We start from the raw sequence: 17,755 nt of genomic DNA on the forward strand, positions 1-17,755 counted from the left end.
AACAATATGTATATATATAGTCCTCCAATGCCCCCTCCCTTCTCAAAAGTTCTTGTACTTCCTCTACAGCAAGACACTTGATCCTGTCTCTCTTTCACACTCTAACCTTTCATCATCTGACACAAGATCACCTCCTCCAATGCCCCCTCCCCTCTCAAAGATTCCTTGTCTTGCAAGCTACTTGGTGACCATGCCACTGCTGGTGCCAAGTAGAAAACCATCCAGTCCACACTGTAAAGTGATTGGCATTTTGAAGGGCATCCGGCTGTAAAAACCATGCCAAAACTGACCTCACCTGTGCTGGTGCCATGTAAAAAGCACTCAGTCCACTCTGCAGGGTGGTTGGTGCCAGGAATGGCATCCAGCCATAAAAACCATGCCAAAACAGAAACAGAAGTCTGGTGCAGTTTGGTGAAGTCTGGTAGATGGAAACTGAAAGAAGCCCAATGTGTGTGTGTGTGTCTCCTTGTCGTGATATCATAAGATAATTCTGACAGTTATCATCATACAAGCAATGTCTTTTGTTTCCATTCTTCTGTGTAAACATGTTTGGCTATGAAGAAATATTACTGTCAAACAGTTCAACCAATGCCAGCATGGAAGGCAGACATTAAATGGTGATAATGGTAGAATATTAGTATCTATTTAGGCAGTTAACCAGTTAAGAATTTGGAGGAAGCAAAGAGAAAAAAAATATCAGGAAAAAAAATAAACAAATAAATAAAAGTAATTGAACAAATAAGTTATGCAAGATAACAAATCTTTGTGTCTACAGAATCATACATCTATTAATAGATAGCGTCTACCCTAAACTCATTAGGGTGACTGACCGCACCACTTACCATCCATTTATTAATTTGATACTGCTCTCTATTAGCCAGAATTAATTGTCAAGAGTTTTATACTACCAATTTATTTAGTATTGGTGGGGAAGGATGGGAGTGGGGTGGTTTGCTAAAAAAATATTTATGGTGTTTACCCATTCTCTCAAATATAGGGACATATTAAATTTTTCTTGGCAAATAAAAGTTATTCCTTGTTAAGATGCATTTTCTTTTTTTAGAAGTAATAAACTAATTAAAATTATATAGAATGGTCAAGGAATTAGGAACTAATTCTTGTGTCATTAATATGCTGCAGCTGTTGTTGTTTAACCACAGGTGAGTTCTGTTTGATAGACATGTGACTGATAGTACTTAGCCACCCTTTATTTCAGGCACCGTGGAGGAGCAATGGCCCACTGGTTAGGGCAGCGGACTCACGGTCATAGGATCGCAGTTTCGATTCCCAGACCGGGTGTTGTGAGTGTTTATTGAGCGAAAACACTTAAAGCGCCATGAGGCTCCGGCAGGGGATGGTGGTGAACCCTGCTGTACTCTTTCACCACAACTTTCTCTCACTCTTACTTCCTGTTTCTGTTGTGCCTGTAATTCAAAGGGTCAGCCTTTTCACGCTGAATATCCCCGAGAACTACGTTAAGGGTACACGTGTCTGTGGAGTGCTCAGCCACTTGCATGTTAATTTCATGAGCAGGCTGTTCCGTTGATCGGATCAACTGGAACCCTCGTCGTTGTAAGCGACAGAGTGCCAACATTTCAGGCACCATACATTTTACACTACATTGTCAGTGTAGTTACTATTATCATCATCATCATCATTCTTACATCCACTTTTAAATGCTTGCATGGAGGGAGACAGAACTCATTGGGGCAGATTTTCTGTGGACAGATGTTCTTCTTGTTGCCAACCTTCACCTGTTTCCAAGTAAAGTAATATTTCTTCATGGCCAGACATGTTTACACAGAAGATTGGAAGCCAAAGACATTACTTGTATGATGATGACTATCAGAATTATCTTATGATATCAAGAAAAGGAGACATACACACACACATATACATTGGGCTTCTTTTAGTTTCCATCTACCAAATTCACTCACAAGGTCAGCCCAGTTCTTTAGTATCCAAAGTGCCATGCAGTGGAACTGGACCTGAGGCCATGTGGTTGGGAAGCAAAATTTATTGATTTTACTCTAGTTAAATTGATTGAACTTCAAAGGAGAAAGACTGTGGTGTTTATTTTTCCCTTCCCACACTGCAAAGACATTAGAGAAATGATATGAAATAACCACAGAAAGGAATAGAAACTCCAGTGCAGACTCTGTTTGACAAAAGTGTAGCTCCTACTTTATGACCCTCAAAAAGCCATTTGAAGATAATGACAAAGGCAGATGATGAAAGAAGCTTATTATGATAAAGATGATGGTTACAAGATTGATCATAATGGTATACATAGTTCAGAATCACATCTGAATGAGAATAAAAAGTATAACAAAACGACAAAAAAACTCTTTAGTATGTTAATAAAAGTGGAAAATTGGCAATTTAATGAGATAACAAGGATTTGGTGACAAACATTCACCATCTGTTGAAAATCATTATTATATTTCTTTAAAGTTACTGGTTTTACTGTGATAAACTGTTCCTCATAAGACTTCCAATACAAGTGTTGTGTGTTCTTCCACATCTGATGTTCATTTGTTAAGAATTATACATACATACATACATACATACAAACAGGCATGCATACATGCATACATACATACATAGATAGATACAGTATGTACATGCCACTGTGTGTGTGTGTACACACACACACAGTCTCAGTAAACCCCATAAAGGATCATGAACTTCTAAATTGTTGAAATTGGTTGGCTCTACACCTCACATGAGTGACATCTGTTTTAAATATTTTCTCTGTAATTTGTATGCAAAGTAAAGATGTTTGGGCTTTAAACTCAAAACACTAACATTAAAGTACACATGTGCTTCCAATAATCACTCAATCTGCTAGAAATGCCAGCCAAAATCTCCCTCACTTCACCATCTCCCATCATAAAAAACAAAAGCAAGAACACATTAGATTATGTAATTCTAGATACACTACGTTAGCATGCACTGCCTTTTACATCAACTGTATTATGAGCCTCCCATATAGCTGTGGTAAAGGTACAGTAGTAGTAACAAGCGAATGGAAGAAATTAAAGCAGTTATTGCCTCTGTTAACAACAAAGGATTTTTCTCTCCATGCAAAAGACAAACTGTTTAATATACATTTAAGAAATATGATGGTGAGAGCATATGGCCTAGTGACTAGGATGTTACACTCTTATGATTGTGATTTCGATTCCTGGATAGGGCAGTGCATTTTGTTCTTAAGCAAAACATTTCATTTCATGTTGCTTTACTTCACTCAACTCTAAATAAACTCCAGTAATATCTGGGAAGTTAATCCTATGACAGGCCTGCATCTGATTCAAAAAAGGGTTATAATATTGGTTTCAAATTTGTGTGTGTATCACCTGTACTCCTGTATCAACCAGTCGGTTGGATGTTGTTATACATTGCTGATCACAATGCACTTCCATTTTTTCCTTTATTGTACTCTTCTTTTCCACCTTGGCCCAAATCATTTTTAACTAAATCACCTTCTTATTGTCACAGAGGACTTCCAAGTGGCCTTTCTAATCTTTTGGACTCCACTCAGTAACTGATAGCTTCACTCATCATCAGCAGTGATCATCACTTGTTATGAGGTGAGGATCATGATCAACGAAACCAGGGAGAAGGCCTCAAACATCTTGATGAAGAATCAACAAGTCAATGTCTTCGACATGATGCAGTTACAGGATGCTATCAGGTGAAAAGATTTTGGAGCTGATGGAAATGTTGTAGAAACAGAAAACTATGAGGCTTGTCTGTATACACACACACACACATATATATATATATATATATATATATATATATCATCATCATCATCATCGTCATTTAACGTCCGCTTTCCATGCTAGCATGGGTTGGACGATTTGACTGAGGACTGGTGAAACCAGATGGCTACACCAGGCTCCAATCTGATTTGGCAGAGTTTCTACAGCTGGATGCCCTTCCTAACGCCAACCACTCTATATATATATAGACATACACACACACACACACATATTTAATTGATGAAAGAAACGGAAGATGGATTTACTACAAATCTTTATTCAGCATGATGATCATTTCGACTCATCCTGCAGCTGCCCCTTAGGGGTGCCACTAGATATATTGAGTTCTTCTTGGCATGTTGTTCTTGCTCATTGTATGTGGCTACACTGACAGAGGGTGAAACCCACCAATGTGAATATATAACATAAATTAAGATAGTAAGGATAAAGAATAGAACCTGTCAAAGAAAGTAAAAATTAAGGAGGATAGATATACACTCTTTGACATGAACACGTATGTAGACATATAAACATACATGCATGTGTCACCAAGTGAATGTCATTTTATGTGGTTATAAGCTACCAAGGTGGTGGTATTAATGGCAGACATCTGACTGTTATGTCACAACTGCTGGGTAGCAGCTTCCTCAGTCAGAAATTACCACTCTTTAGAAGTTTGTTTCAGCGGGCACCCTCACACATCATCATCATCATCATCATCATCATCATCATCATCATCATCGTTTAACGTCCGCTTTCCATGCTAGCATGGGTTGGACGATTTGACTGAGGACTGGTGAAACCGGATGGCAACACCAGGCTCCAATCTGATTTGGCAGAGTTCCTACAGCTGGATGCCCTTCCTAACGCCAACCACTCAGAGAGTGTAGTGGGTGCTTTTACATGTCACCCGCACGAAGGCCAGTCAGGCGGTACTGGCAACGGCCACACTCAAAATGGTGTATTTTATGTGCCACCCGCACAAGAGCCAGTGCAGGGACACTGGCAACGATCTCGCTCGAAAATCCTACAAAGGCCAGTCAAGCGGTACTGGCAGCGGCCACGCTCTAACGTACATAAGTATTCGTATGTATACATAGACGCACACCCATATATATTTTTATTTCTAATCTTAGTGGTGGTTGGCACACATATTGGCTCTCACCCTCTCCATATTTGTAATCGTGGCTTTCACACAGTATTTTCTTCTTCCTTTTTTTTTTGTTTGTATCCCTTTGTGAAAGTTGCATATTTTAATTTTGTAATCCCTTGTAGCTAATAAAGAAAACAGTATTGTTGTTGTTGTTGTTGTTGTTGTTACTTATTCCCCGTTAATTAAAAAGCAGGTTGTCCGTTGAAAAATAAAGTCACTGTCTCATCAGACAGAAATTATGGTATGATTATTACCAAAGCATATTAATAGGATTTTGTTGTTTCAGAGCTAATTGTTAAAAATAACTTAAATTGAAACAAAGTCAACAGACCAAAATATGCATTCGAACTGTTTAGAAAATTATTTTATTTGATAAAAAAAAAATAATAATAAATAAGGAAATATAAAATTGTTATTTTAACCAATTTGTGAACTTCAAAGCTTTATAAAGTAACTTTGTTTGTTATGACTGTGAAGTGATATTTCTTCCTTTGTGCAATTTGTAGCCTGTGCTACTGTACCACCCACCTAACAAATTTATGGTTTTGTGCTCTTGTAACAAAAAAATTATTGTCAATAACAATAATAATAATCCTTTCTATTATAGGCACAAGGCCTGAAATTTGGGGGAGGGGGATAATCGATTACATCGACCCCAGTATGCAATTGTTACTTAATTTATCAACCCTGAAAGGATGAAAGGCAAAATCGACCTCGGCGGAATTTGAACTCAGAGCATAGCAACAGGCAAAACACTGCTAAGCATTTCATCCAGTGTGCTACTCAATATGGAGTACAGCTGTTGAGTACAGCTGAATACTCTCTCTACAATTGTACAGTGTAACTGTACTTTGTAACAGAAACTTACTCCAAAACTGTATTCAATAATGAAGCCAAAAAGCCAATAAAGGTGCTTCAACTTAGTTTATAAAAAATAGCAATTAAATCACTCTATATCACGCTCAACTCATCATCATCATTTAACGTCCGTTTTCCATGCTGGCATGGGTTGGACGGTTTGACTGGAGCTGACCAGCTGAAGAGCTGTTCAGGCTTCCATGTCTGTTTTGGCCTGGTTTCTACAGCTGGATGCCCTTCATAACACCAACCCCTTTATTGAGTGTACTGGGTGCTTTTGCAAAGCACTGTCACAGGTGTTTTTAACATGATACCAGCACCTAACAGCCTGCAAGATTAGGGATTCTTAGCTGGGGCCTGTATGCAAGGGCAACCATATTTTCATTTAGCTTCATGTGTCTTTTCAAGCACAGTAAACCACCAGGAGTTTTGGCCCCTTGTCACCCCGCTGTGAGTTCCATCATCTGTAGATCCTTTTTCACCACTTTGACCACATCTTCCTGGGTTTACCCCTTCCACATCTTCCCTCTACAATTAGAGATTGGCACCTCTTGGTGCAACTGTCTTCATTCACACACATTACATGGCCATACCAGTGCAGTTTTCTCTCTTGCACACTCTTACTCTTTACTCTTTTACTCTTTTACTTGTTTCAGCCCTTTGACTGCGGCCATGCTGGAGCACCACCTTTAGTCGAGCAAATCGACCCCAGGACTTATTTTTTGTAAACCGAGTGCTTATTCTATTGGTATCTTTTGCCGAACCGCTAAGTTACAGGGACGTAAACACACCATCATCAGTTGTCAAGCGATGGTGGGAGGACAAACACAAACACACAAACATACACACACACATACATATATATATATATACATATATACGACGGGCTTCTTTCAGTTTCCGTCTACCAAATCCACTTACAAGGCTTTGGTCAGCCCGAGGCTATAGTAGAAGACACTTGCCCAAGGTGCCACGCAGTGGGACTGAACCTGGAACCATGTGGTTGGTAAGCAAGCTACTTACCACACAGCCACTCCTGCTCTTGAAAAAAAAAAACAACATGCTGAACAAGGTGTCCCAAGTTCATTGCACATAGGAAAAAAAAGATGAGATTGTCATAGCTGGAATACTTTTGATCATAGCTCTGCTCAATCAGAACTGACCAAGGCTTAAACAACAAAATTTTACCGTTCAGACACACCACATAGCCCCTATATGCTCTAGTTATAGTTGTCTCCAAGTTCACACTATATATCTTCTACTTTTTACTTGTATCAGTCACTGGACTGCAGCCATGCTGGGGCACTGCCTTTAAGGGGTTTTGTTGAATAAATTGAACCCAAAACGTATTTAAAACTTCTAAGCTATGTAATTATTCTCCAAAACTCCTTTGCCAAACTGCTAAGTGATGGGGACATTAATGAACAAGCACCAATTGTCAAGAAACGGTGGAGAACAGACACTAGTGCACATGTGCACACACTCACGCACACACACACACACACACTCGCACGCACACACACACACACACATGTACGCAAGCACACTCATGCACACACACACATGCAGACACACACATGCACACACACACATGCACACACACACACACACACACACACACATATATCATGGGCTTCTTTCAGTTTCCATTTATGAAATCTACTCACAAGGCTTTGGTTGACCCGGGGCTATAGTAGAAAACACTCGTCAAAGATGCTACGCAGTGGGACTGAGCCCAAAATCATTTCGTTGGGAAACAAGCTTCTTACCACACAGCCATGCCTGTGCATACCGTCAGAGTATACAGCAACAGAGTGCAGATGCACTCTACAAGTGTAGCGTACAGCTGCACTGCACTTTAATGGCTGACTGCCGCCATAAATAAGGTACAGTTCAAACTACTAACAGTTAAATTAAAAAGGATCTCAACTGTAAAACATAACAAATGTATTTGGAAAAATAATTATTTATTCATTGATTTTTATTTTTAACTATTTTGTAATTTTATTTTGTTTTTGTTTTTGATTTTTTTTTTGTCTTTTGTTCTTGGAATATTTATCCATTTAATAAACTATCTTCATTACTATTATCACCATATCGTCATAGTCACCATCGTCATCGTCATCACCACCATCGTCATCGTCATCACCACCATCATCGTCATCGTCATCATCTTTACCACCATCACCACAATCATCCTTGTCCTCCTCCTCCTCCTCATCATCATCATCATCACCATCATCATCATCATCATCATCATCATCATCATCATCATCATCATCATTACTACCACCACCACCACCACCATCATTACCACAACCACCACCACCACCATCATCATCACCATCATAGTGATCTTCATAGTCATCATCATCACCACTCCATTACCACTATCCTCAGCCTCCTGATCATCATCATCACCACAACCACCAATACCAGCATCATCATCGTCGTCATCACCATCATCATCATTATCATCCTCTTCCTCATCACCAACACCATCACCATCATCATCCCTGTTGTCACTCTCATCATCATCATCATCACCATCCTCCTCATCATTATCCTCATCACCACCTACACTACCATCACCACCACCAACACCACTACCACCATTATCTACTGTCTCTATAACTACTACCACTTTCTTCAACAGAGGGGAGGGGCTGATTCATCTAACACACTTAGTATTCTGTAACCTAGGTCGGTGGCAATCATTTCTAGCAGACAATTATAAAAAGTGATTTAAAACAGATTTGCATGAATTCATATCCTCAAGCATCTCTCAGTAAGTGTGACACATTCTCTACAAAATATTATGTACCATAATAGATTGAAATTCTAAGGGGGTGGGGGGGAATAACAGAAACAAGAGCAGAGACAAAGTTCATGTTATATATATATGTATATATGTATATATATATGTATATGTGCTCCTCTGTGTTTGCATGTGTGTGCGTGGGGGTGGGGTGGATGGGTCTGGGATCATCTATATAATAGAGTATCATTTTAATATCCTAATAGGTTTCATTTTTCACTCTCTCTTCCTCTCTCACTCTCTCTCTTCCTCCCCCATTTATATCATACATACATACATACATACACACACACACACACACACACATATATATATATGCATTTATATACATACATATACACATACATACATACATACATACATACATACAGACAGACAGACAGACAGACAGACAGACATAGACATACATACATGCATACATACATACATACATACATACACATACATACATACATACATACATACATACATACATACATACATATGAATGTACATATATACATAACAAGTCAAATGTAGTTGTTTGGGACAGACAAGAAAAGAATGTACTGTCATAGAAGTCAACTACCCTACAGATTTGAGGTGAATATCTCTGGAAATCAAAGAGAAGATACTAACAATGGACAACTGTTTCAAAACCTGCAACATTTATATCAATAATAATTGGTGCCCTCGTTTTGCTTGTAAATGCTAAAGTAATCTGGAAAACATGGGGTTTTCTGAGAAAGAAATCAATCAACTAACATGAACATTATATATACAATCTATACAATTATATATACAATCTATACATCATATGTATATACATATATATACATTATATATACAATCTATAAATGGAACAGTAAAAATATACAAGATTTTTCACAAGTTTAAGCTATGACATTGTTTTTGTTAATCCACATTCTTATGATAAAGCTTTGTATCTTTGTTAGAAACCAGCTCTTTCCTTACAGGAAGACTTCAAATAATTAAAAATAAAAGAGAATATACATACACACACACACACACACACTTAAAAGGTTGCTTGCTGGTTATGGCCAGTCAGGAGACACATAACCTCTCTACAAACTGTAGGGAGGTTATGTGACTCTGAAGAGTCACCTATACCACTAAGAATTTTATAGGAGCAAAACCACTGGTCACTCCCTGACCAGCCATAACCAACGATCTTTTAAGGATTACTGCTTCAAAGTTTCAGGGTGCACTTCTTTGCAGATTTATGGATTACTGACCTATATATATATATATATATATACATATATATATATATATATATATATATATATATATATATATATTTATATATATGTATGTATGTATATATATGTATATATATATATATTGGCTAAACTGGCAATATGACCATCCCCAAGTACAACAATATATATATATACATATATATATCTACATACATATATATACATACATATATATATATATATATATATATATATATATATATATATATATATATATATATACATATATACATACATACATATATATATATATATATATATATATATATATATATATATATATATATACATATACATATATATATATTATATATATATATAAACATATATACATATATATATATATATATATATATATATATATACATACAGGGTGTGCAGTGAATAAACTGTCATCTAAATTATGCAAGAATCAAAATAACACTGACATCTCATTTTAACAGATGTATTTAGCAAAATTATCTTGAAATGCTAAAGAGTAAATTTATTCAATAAAATCGCCATTGGCTTCAATCACGGCCTCCAGACGACTTCAGAATCTCCTGCAACTCTTCTGGAATGTCCCTTGTTTAAGTTGGTGAATGCTGCCATAATCCTTGCCTTCAGTTTATCTTTCATGTTGCAAGGAATTTTGTTGGTCTCTCACCCAGCTGTGCCCCACACATAATAATCAAGTCTGGGGAGTTAGGGAGTTGCAGTCTGGGGAGTTAGGTAGTCAGATGTTAGGTGTGATGTGGTCGCAGAAATTGTCTGAAAACCATGACTGGGTTCTCCTGCATGTGTGGCATGGTGCAAAGTCCTGTTGCCAGATAAAGAGTATTCCAGCAGCCACCCTCTTGACCCAGGGCAGCACTACCTCCTCCAGGCACTTGATGTAGGTATCTGTGTTGAGTGTGAGGCCATGTGAGAAGATGAATGGATGTTTGATTTTTATCACTCTCGGTACATGTCCTTAAATTGCGTTGTCCTCAGATTGACACTCAGACACTCTGAAATGTTTGTATTGAAGCTTCCAGCGTGAATGCCAAGCAGTACAGCATGTCGTTTCCAAATTTCTGGCAGAGTGAATTGCGCCATGGTGCTGTTCTTCTCACAGACGGTGCCCAAATGATACTATTATACTGTGTAGTGAACAAAATTAAAAACAATGTGCATGAGTGAAATTAAAAAATAAAATGTTGACAATTTATCCATTTCACCTTGTTTATATTACTCTTTTACTCTTTTACTTGTTTCAGTCATTTGACTGCGGCCATGCTGGAGCACCACCTTTAGTCGAGAAAATCGACCCCAGAACTTATTCTTTGTAAACCTAGTATTTATTCTATCCATCTCTTTTTGCCAAGCTGCTAAGTTACGGGGACGTAAACACACCAGTATCGGTTGTCAAGCGATGGTGGGGGGACAAACACAGACACACAAACACACATACATACATATATATATACATATATACGACGGGCTTCTTTCAGTTTCCGTCTACCAAATCCACTCACAAGACTTTGGTCGGCCCGAGGCTATAGTAGAAGACACTTGCCCAAGGTGCCACGCAGTGGGACTGAACCGGGAACCATGTGGTTGGTAAGCAAGCTACTTACCACACAGCCACTCCTGCGCCTATATATATAAATAAGGTGAAGACATCAGAGCAACAACACTTTATACAAGTCTGCTCCAACAGAACCAACTTTGGACTATATAACAACAACAGCAACAACAATAACAGCCACAGCAACAATTAATACAACAGAAATACTATTGATACTTAAATTAAAGAACATGGATCTTCATTGGTTTTGATTAGTAACTAAATACTAATCATCAAATGTACTACTAACTGATTCAGTGAGAATATGATGTAAATGACCGAGTATTCTGTGGTGTAGTCAGGTCAAGGATCTCCTCATAAGCTGATGAGACTTGCAACTGGTACCATGCAAACCAGTTCTACCTGTTCCATGGTCAGGTGTTCGGTGACTAAACCAGTTTCCCTACTTGAGTAGCTTGCTATTCTTGTGAGGAGTGTGTCTGGACACCCAGCAGAACTAAAAACAAGACCTTGTCTCCCTCAATATCTCTGACTGGCCAAAACCAACAACCTTTTAAACATTACTGCTCTAAAATTTTAGAGTGTGCTTCTTTTCAGACTTATGAACTACTGACCGATATATATATATATATATATATATATATATATATATATACAGAAGGTATAGTTAAAAAGTATCCGACCATGATTTTTTTTTGCACAAAATAATAATGCATGAGCAAAATCCACATGGGTATTAGGTGGCCACGTCCTTCTTGAGCATGCGCAAAAATTTTCACGTCTGTAGGCTGCACCATTCGTCCACAGTGACATGTTAAGTACAGACACGAACAGTGTCTGTGCAATTATTCTTTTTGAGTCAAGATGACCGAGTGCATTGAGCAAAGATACTGTATCAAATTCTGCCAGAAACTTGGTGATATGCAAACCCAGACTACTGAGAAGATTCAGAAGGCCTTTGGAGACGATGCTATGGGAAAAACACAAATAAAGGAGTCGTACAACTGGTTCGAAGATGGCCACACCTCAGTGGACTGTGACCCATGAATATGCACCACAAGGTCAGACAATTAACAAAGAATACTACTTAGGGGTTCTTTGTCACCTTTGTGAAGCAGTGCAGCAAAAATGACCTGACCTGTGGACAGCAAAGAACTGGTAACTCCACCATGGCAACACATCTGCTCATTCTGCCCATGTCATCTAAGCATTCCTCATCAAGCAAAACACACCACTTGCTCATCAGGCTTCCTACTCCCCAGATTTGGCTCTGTGTAACTTTTGGCTATTCCCAAAGCTCAAAAAAATTATCAAAGGGAGATTTCAGTCAACAGAGGTCATTTAGCAAGATTCAACGGCACAGCTCTACAGCATCCCAAAAAGTGATTTCCAGAAATGTTTCCAGCAGTGGCATGAATGCTGGTGGAAGTGTGTAAACTCCCAAGGTGAATACTTTGAAGGAGATTAAATCAAAATGGTGTGTTTTTTAATATTACTTGTTTTTTGGCCAAAGGTTGGTTACTTTTTGACTAAACCTCATATCTATCTATCTACTTTTTGACTAAACCTCATATCTATATATATATATACTGATAAAAGCAAAATTCTGTCTATCTGTCTGGAACCCCTATATCTCAGTCTACATTTGCTCTACATGGATGTACTATACCATTTGGGAATCAGGATGATCCTGGGATTGAAAAACTTGTCCTTTATTTGGTTCTTGAACATCTAGCATTGGTATCTGATTTAAAAGCATTTGGGTTGCTATTTCTTGCAGGTAAAGCTTGGCTGATCCACATCATCCTACTTGGCATTTGTCAGATAATGTCAGAGATAAAGAGGGAGACAAATGATATTCACTCCGTTACTTTTATGTTGAGATAAGAAATTTGGGACAAATTAGACAACAGTTGGAATTCAATTTGGGACAGGAACAATAGAATGATTGCATTACAGAATTAATTCTCATCTGTCCTTAACCTCTGATCAAACAAAACTGGGGCATGTAGTCATTAAAGACATATCATAGTTGTGCCAGTGGCACGTGTAAAGACATTCGAGCAAGATCGTTGCCAGTGCCGCTGGACTGGCTCCTGTGCAGGTGGCACATAAAATACACCATATTGAGCATGGCCGTTGCCAGTACGCCTGACTGGCCTTCGTGCCGGTGGCACGTAAAAGCACCCACTACACTCTCGGAGTGGTTGGCATTAGGAAGGGCATCCAGCTGTAGAAACTCTGCCAAATCAGATTGGAGCCTGGTGTAGCCATCTGGTTCACCAGTCCTCAGTCAAATCGTCCAACCCATGCTAGCATGGAAAGCAAACGTTAAACGATGATGATGATGAGGAGGAGGAGGATGCTATTTAGCTCTCTTTAGTTTTGGGCTGCAGGCCCAATTAGCCCTCTGCAAGAGCTAGCTTAAAAGTTCACATGGAGTGCTGCTTTTAAGCTAGTGTATATATATATATATATATATATATATATATATATATATATATATATATATATATACTCTATGATGAAAGCTATATCATATCCTCAACTAGTTTCATCTCATTTTTTAAAAACAATCATCAACAGACTATCAGTAAACATATGTGGATGATAAATGATTTAATCTATGAGGTCCGTCAGTTTATATAAAATTCAAACATTTTCAGACACAGAAGAGATCTAATTTCATGAATAGACAGAAATTGAAACAGCACCCAAATTTCCCTCAAATCACAACCTGCCATCTAAATACAGGAAACAGATGAGATAATCTTTGTCCTAAATACACTCTGCTAAAAAACATGGTAAAGACTTCAGAGCAGTGACATATATATGAAATTATCTTTGGGCTATATAACAACAACAAGAGCAACAACAACAATTAGTATGACAGAACACCGTTGATACTTGAAGGGAAGTACTGATGCTTAAAGTAAAGAGTACAGATCATCACTAGTTTTGATGATGAATATTTAGTTGTCCAATGAAATGTATTACTAACCCATTCAGTTAGAATATGAATGACTGAAAATTTGACATTGTAGACAGTAAGTATTTGAAATGCAGTTATATTTGGGAAAGATTTATATATATATATATATATATATATAAACCTAGATAAATAGATAGATAGATAGGTTTCTTTATTAGCCACACAGGGCTCAACACAGAGGGGACAAAATACAAATGTAGAGTTTTTTCTTTTCGAGGGGGGCGAAAACAAAGCAGACAAAAAACAAAAGTGGGGACAACGATGAAAAAAACATCGCAAAACGTTTGGGGTATTTACAAAAAATACGAAATAATACAGAAAATTCCCAATAAATGGGGAGGTTATCCGTGGAAAGAAAAACCTACGAAAAGACCACGGTAACCTCGGTCCTTAGTGTCACAGTTTGTTAAATAAAATTTCTTTTATTTATGCAAGAAACGTAAGTAACTCTGTTTACAAAATTTTAAAACGTTTTATAGAATCATGGTCAAGGTGGCTTCGTCATTTATACGTGCCATTCTTGCTACATGTATCCATCTTTTTTCGAAACATTTGCTAGACAACACTTGCCTCTCTACTCTCACCTTCCTTTTCAAGTGATACTTGAAAAAGTTGATGAGAGATTGACCAGAGAGGAAAGTATTTGTCTCTAATCCTTTCAGACGCGTCCACCAGATGCATTCTTTCGCCATAGCCACAAGTACGATAAATACAGCTCTTCCTTCCCGTTTAAAGGAAGGAGGCATGACGATATTAACGATAGACTCGGTTGATAAACCGACTCGTCCCACACGCGACAGCAGTCGTTCGACATAAGCCCACAGCTCCGAAATGGTTGGACACTGCACGAGTGCGTGCAGAACGGTTTCATCGCTCTGACCGCATCTCGGGCAGGTCGGCCCCGCATTTCGCGAGCCGTGTCTATAGAGCTTATCCCGAACGGGTAGCGCCTCTCGGTAACACTGCCAGGCCAGGGATCTCTGGAAGTTGTCCATAGGTCCCGGCCCGAAAGTCGTCCTGAACAGGCGGGTCAGGTATTCCTCGTCGACGCCCAGGTTCGCCCCGAGATCGTCGTCGTACCTGCCCTCCACTAATCCCCTATAGAATGACTTCGTTGTGATGCAGCCGCTCAAGGTCGACCCGGGACGGCAAAGTTGTTGCAGAGCAACGCGACACTCACGGTGCCATTCGCCATTCCTCGGCCTCTTTTTGATCCACGATTGCAGCTCGGTTATGGAGATGAGCTGCGGGAAAGCGCGTCGCACAAACGGCGACCACACCTGCTCACCGTCGTCTACGTAGAGCCGGAGATGTCGCAGTCTCAGCGCATGTCTGCGCATCATCAACCACGGCATGCCCAGCCCTTCTTTCAGCGGGTGTTGGCAACAAACGGATCGCCTCACCATCGGAACGCTTCCTTTCCACAAAAAGCGGAAGAGGATGCGCTCCATTTCGGTGATGTCGCGATCGGGACAAGGCACGACGGTCAGGCGGTATTCGATGACGGACGCGATGTACGCGTTCGCCACCTCCGCCCGACCTTTTAGGGACAGCTTCCTCTCGGACCATTGCCGGCAGAGAGTGGCCACCCTACTCGTTATCTCGTCCCAGTTCTTCTCCGTTTGCAGGTCCGGACCGAACCAGACTCCGAGCAACTTGACCGGACCGTCCGTCCAGCGTCCCACTACTGAGGCGCTGCCGGACGGTATGGGCTTGCTCCTCCAGGTGCCGAGCAGCAAACCCACCGACTTATCCCGGTTGATTTTCGCTCCCGTCACCGCTTCGTAGTCTTTCAGCGTCTCGCCGACAAGCTCGATGTGCTCGTGGCTAGACTCTATGACGGTGACGTCGTCCGCGTATGCCGACACGCTCGTCCCGCACCCCAGTTCTCGCGGGATGCCCCTCAGCGTCGCCAGCTTCCGCAGTAGTGGCTCGAGAGTCAATACGTACAGGAGCGGCGACAGGGGGCATCCCTGACGAACCGAACGTGTAATGTCGAAGGGTCCCGATAGACGTCCATTGACGCGAACAACCGAACGGATGCCTGTGTACAAGGCAGCCATCCAGCCGCGGAAAACGGGACCGAAGCCGGCCGCTTCGAGGACGGCCTCCAAGTATCGATGGTCTACCCTATCGAAAGCTTTGGACTGATCCAAATTGATCAGGGCCCCACCCATGCCAGGTTCCTTAACTACCCTCTCTATGATGTAGCGCATCAGATGGAGGTTGTCATGGATGCTCCGGCCCGGCACGGCGCACGTCTGCTCCGTGCCGACCAGTTTCTCGATGACAAGCGCCAACCGCTTGGCTAACACCTTGGCCAAAATTTTCATGTCTGCATTGAGCAGAGTGATGGGCCTAAAGTTATCTATGGCGTCCCCCTTGTTTGGATCTTTCTTCAGCAGCGTTACCGCTCCTCGGCTCACAAAACCGGGAATGCTCCCGTTCTGCTGCCAGTTGCAGTACACGGCCGCCAAGACTTCTCCAAACAAGTCTGGCATACAGTTGTAAAGCTCGTAGGGCAGACCATCCAAACCCGGAGATTTGTCCGTCGAGCAACCCGCCATCGCGTCCCTCACCTCCTCCGCCGTGATGACCCCTTCGCAGCACTCCGCCTCTCTTGCCGAGAGTCGTGGCAAGCTGTGCAGGTAGGCACTAAAGTCCACCCTGCCTTCTCGCTCGCCACTCTTCCCGAACAGTCGGGCAAAATGCCGCTGAAACGCCTCACACATCTTGCTCGGCTCGAGCAATTCGCGCCCCTGTTCGTCTACCAGAGACCGGATGGTGGCTCTGTTACCCCGCTGCGCCTCCGCCACCCGGGCCTCTCGTGCGGCTCCAACACCTTCATTCCTCAGAGCACGCATCCTTGCCCTGACAGCACACCCTTCGTGTTTAGCATTGAAGTGTTGGTCGAGGGCCAACCTCGCCGCTAAAACGTCGGATGCGATGCCACTTCGCAATGCCTCTTCTAACTTTATCACTAGCTCCCCCTCTACTCTGTTCCTCTCTACAGCTAGTGCCCTGCTATACCTTATTGCTTCCGCCCTTACTGCTCTCTTGAGGGCAAACCACCATTTGTTGTTGACGATGGCTCCCGTCAAAGCCCTCTTTACTAACGTGCTAATCCGGTCTCTGAAAACCTGTCTCGACGGGAAAGACGCGTTTAGTTTCCAGTAACCGGGACCCTGCCTATGTGCCTTATCTAAGTCTAGCGTACACGTCACAAGTTTGTGATCTGTGTAGCTGACTATGTGGAACTGTGGACATCCTAAACTATCTCTATCTCTTGTCCTACACACTATCCTATCTAGATACGATCTCGACGACCCAATGCGGTTGCTCTAAGTCCACGTTGG

General features: G+C 40.7%; 1 long non-coding RNA gene across 1 annotated transcript in view; it reads right to left on the reverse strand.

The window, feature by feature from the left end:
• Nucleotides 1-4,964: 4,964 nt before the first annotated feature.
• The window catches only part of LOC149136228 (uncharacterized), a 47,849-nt gene continuing 35,058 nt past the window's right edge, over nucleotides 4,965-17,755 (reverse strand). Inside the window, exon 3 of the long non-coding RNA XR_016241678.1 lies at nucleotides 4,965-6,465. This is a non-coding gene — a long non-coding RNA (uncharacterized LOC149136228). The remainder of the gene's footprint in view (nucleotides 6,466-17,755) is intronic.

The sequence above is a fragment of the Octopus bimaculoides genome, chromosome 4 (genome assembly GCF_046866305.1).
Source record: "Octopus bimaculoides isolate indiv1 chromosome 4, ASM4686630v1, whole genome shotgun sequence".
NCBI classification, from domain to species: Eukaryota; Metazoa; Mollusca; class Cephalopoda; order Octopoda; family Octopodidae; genus Octopus; species Octopus bimaculoides.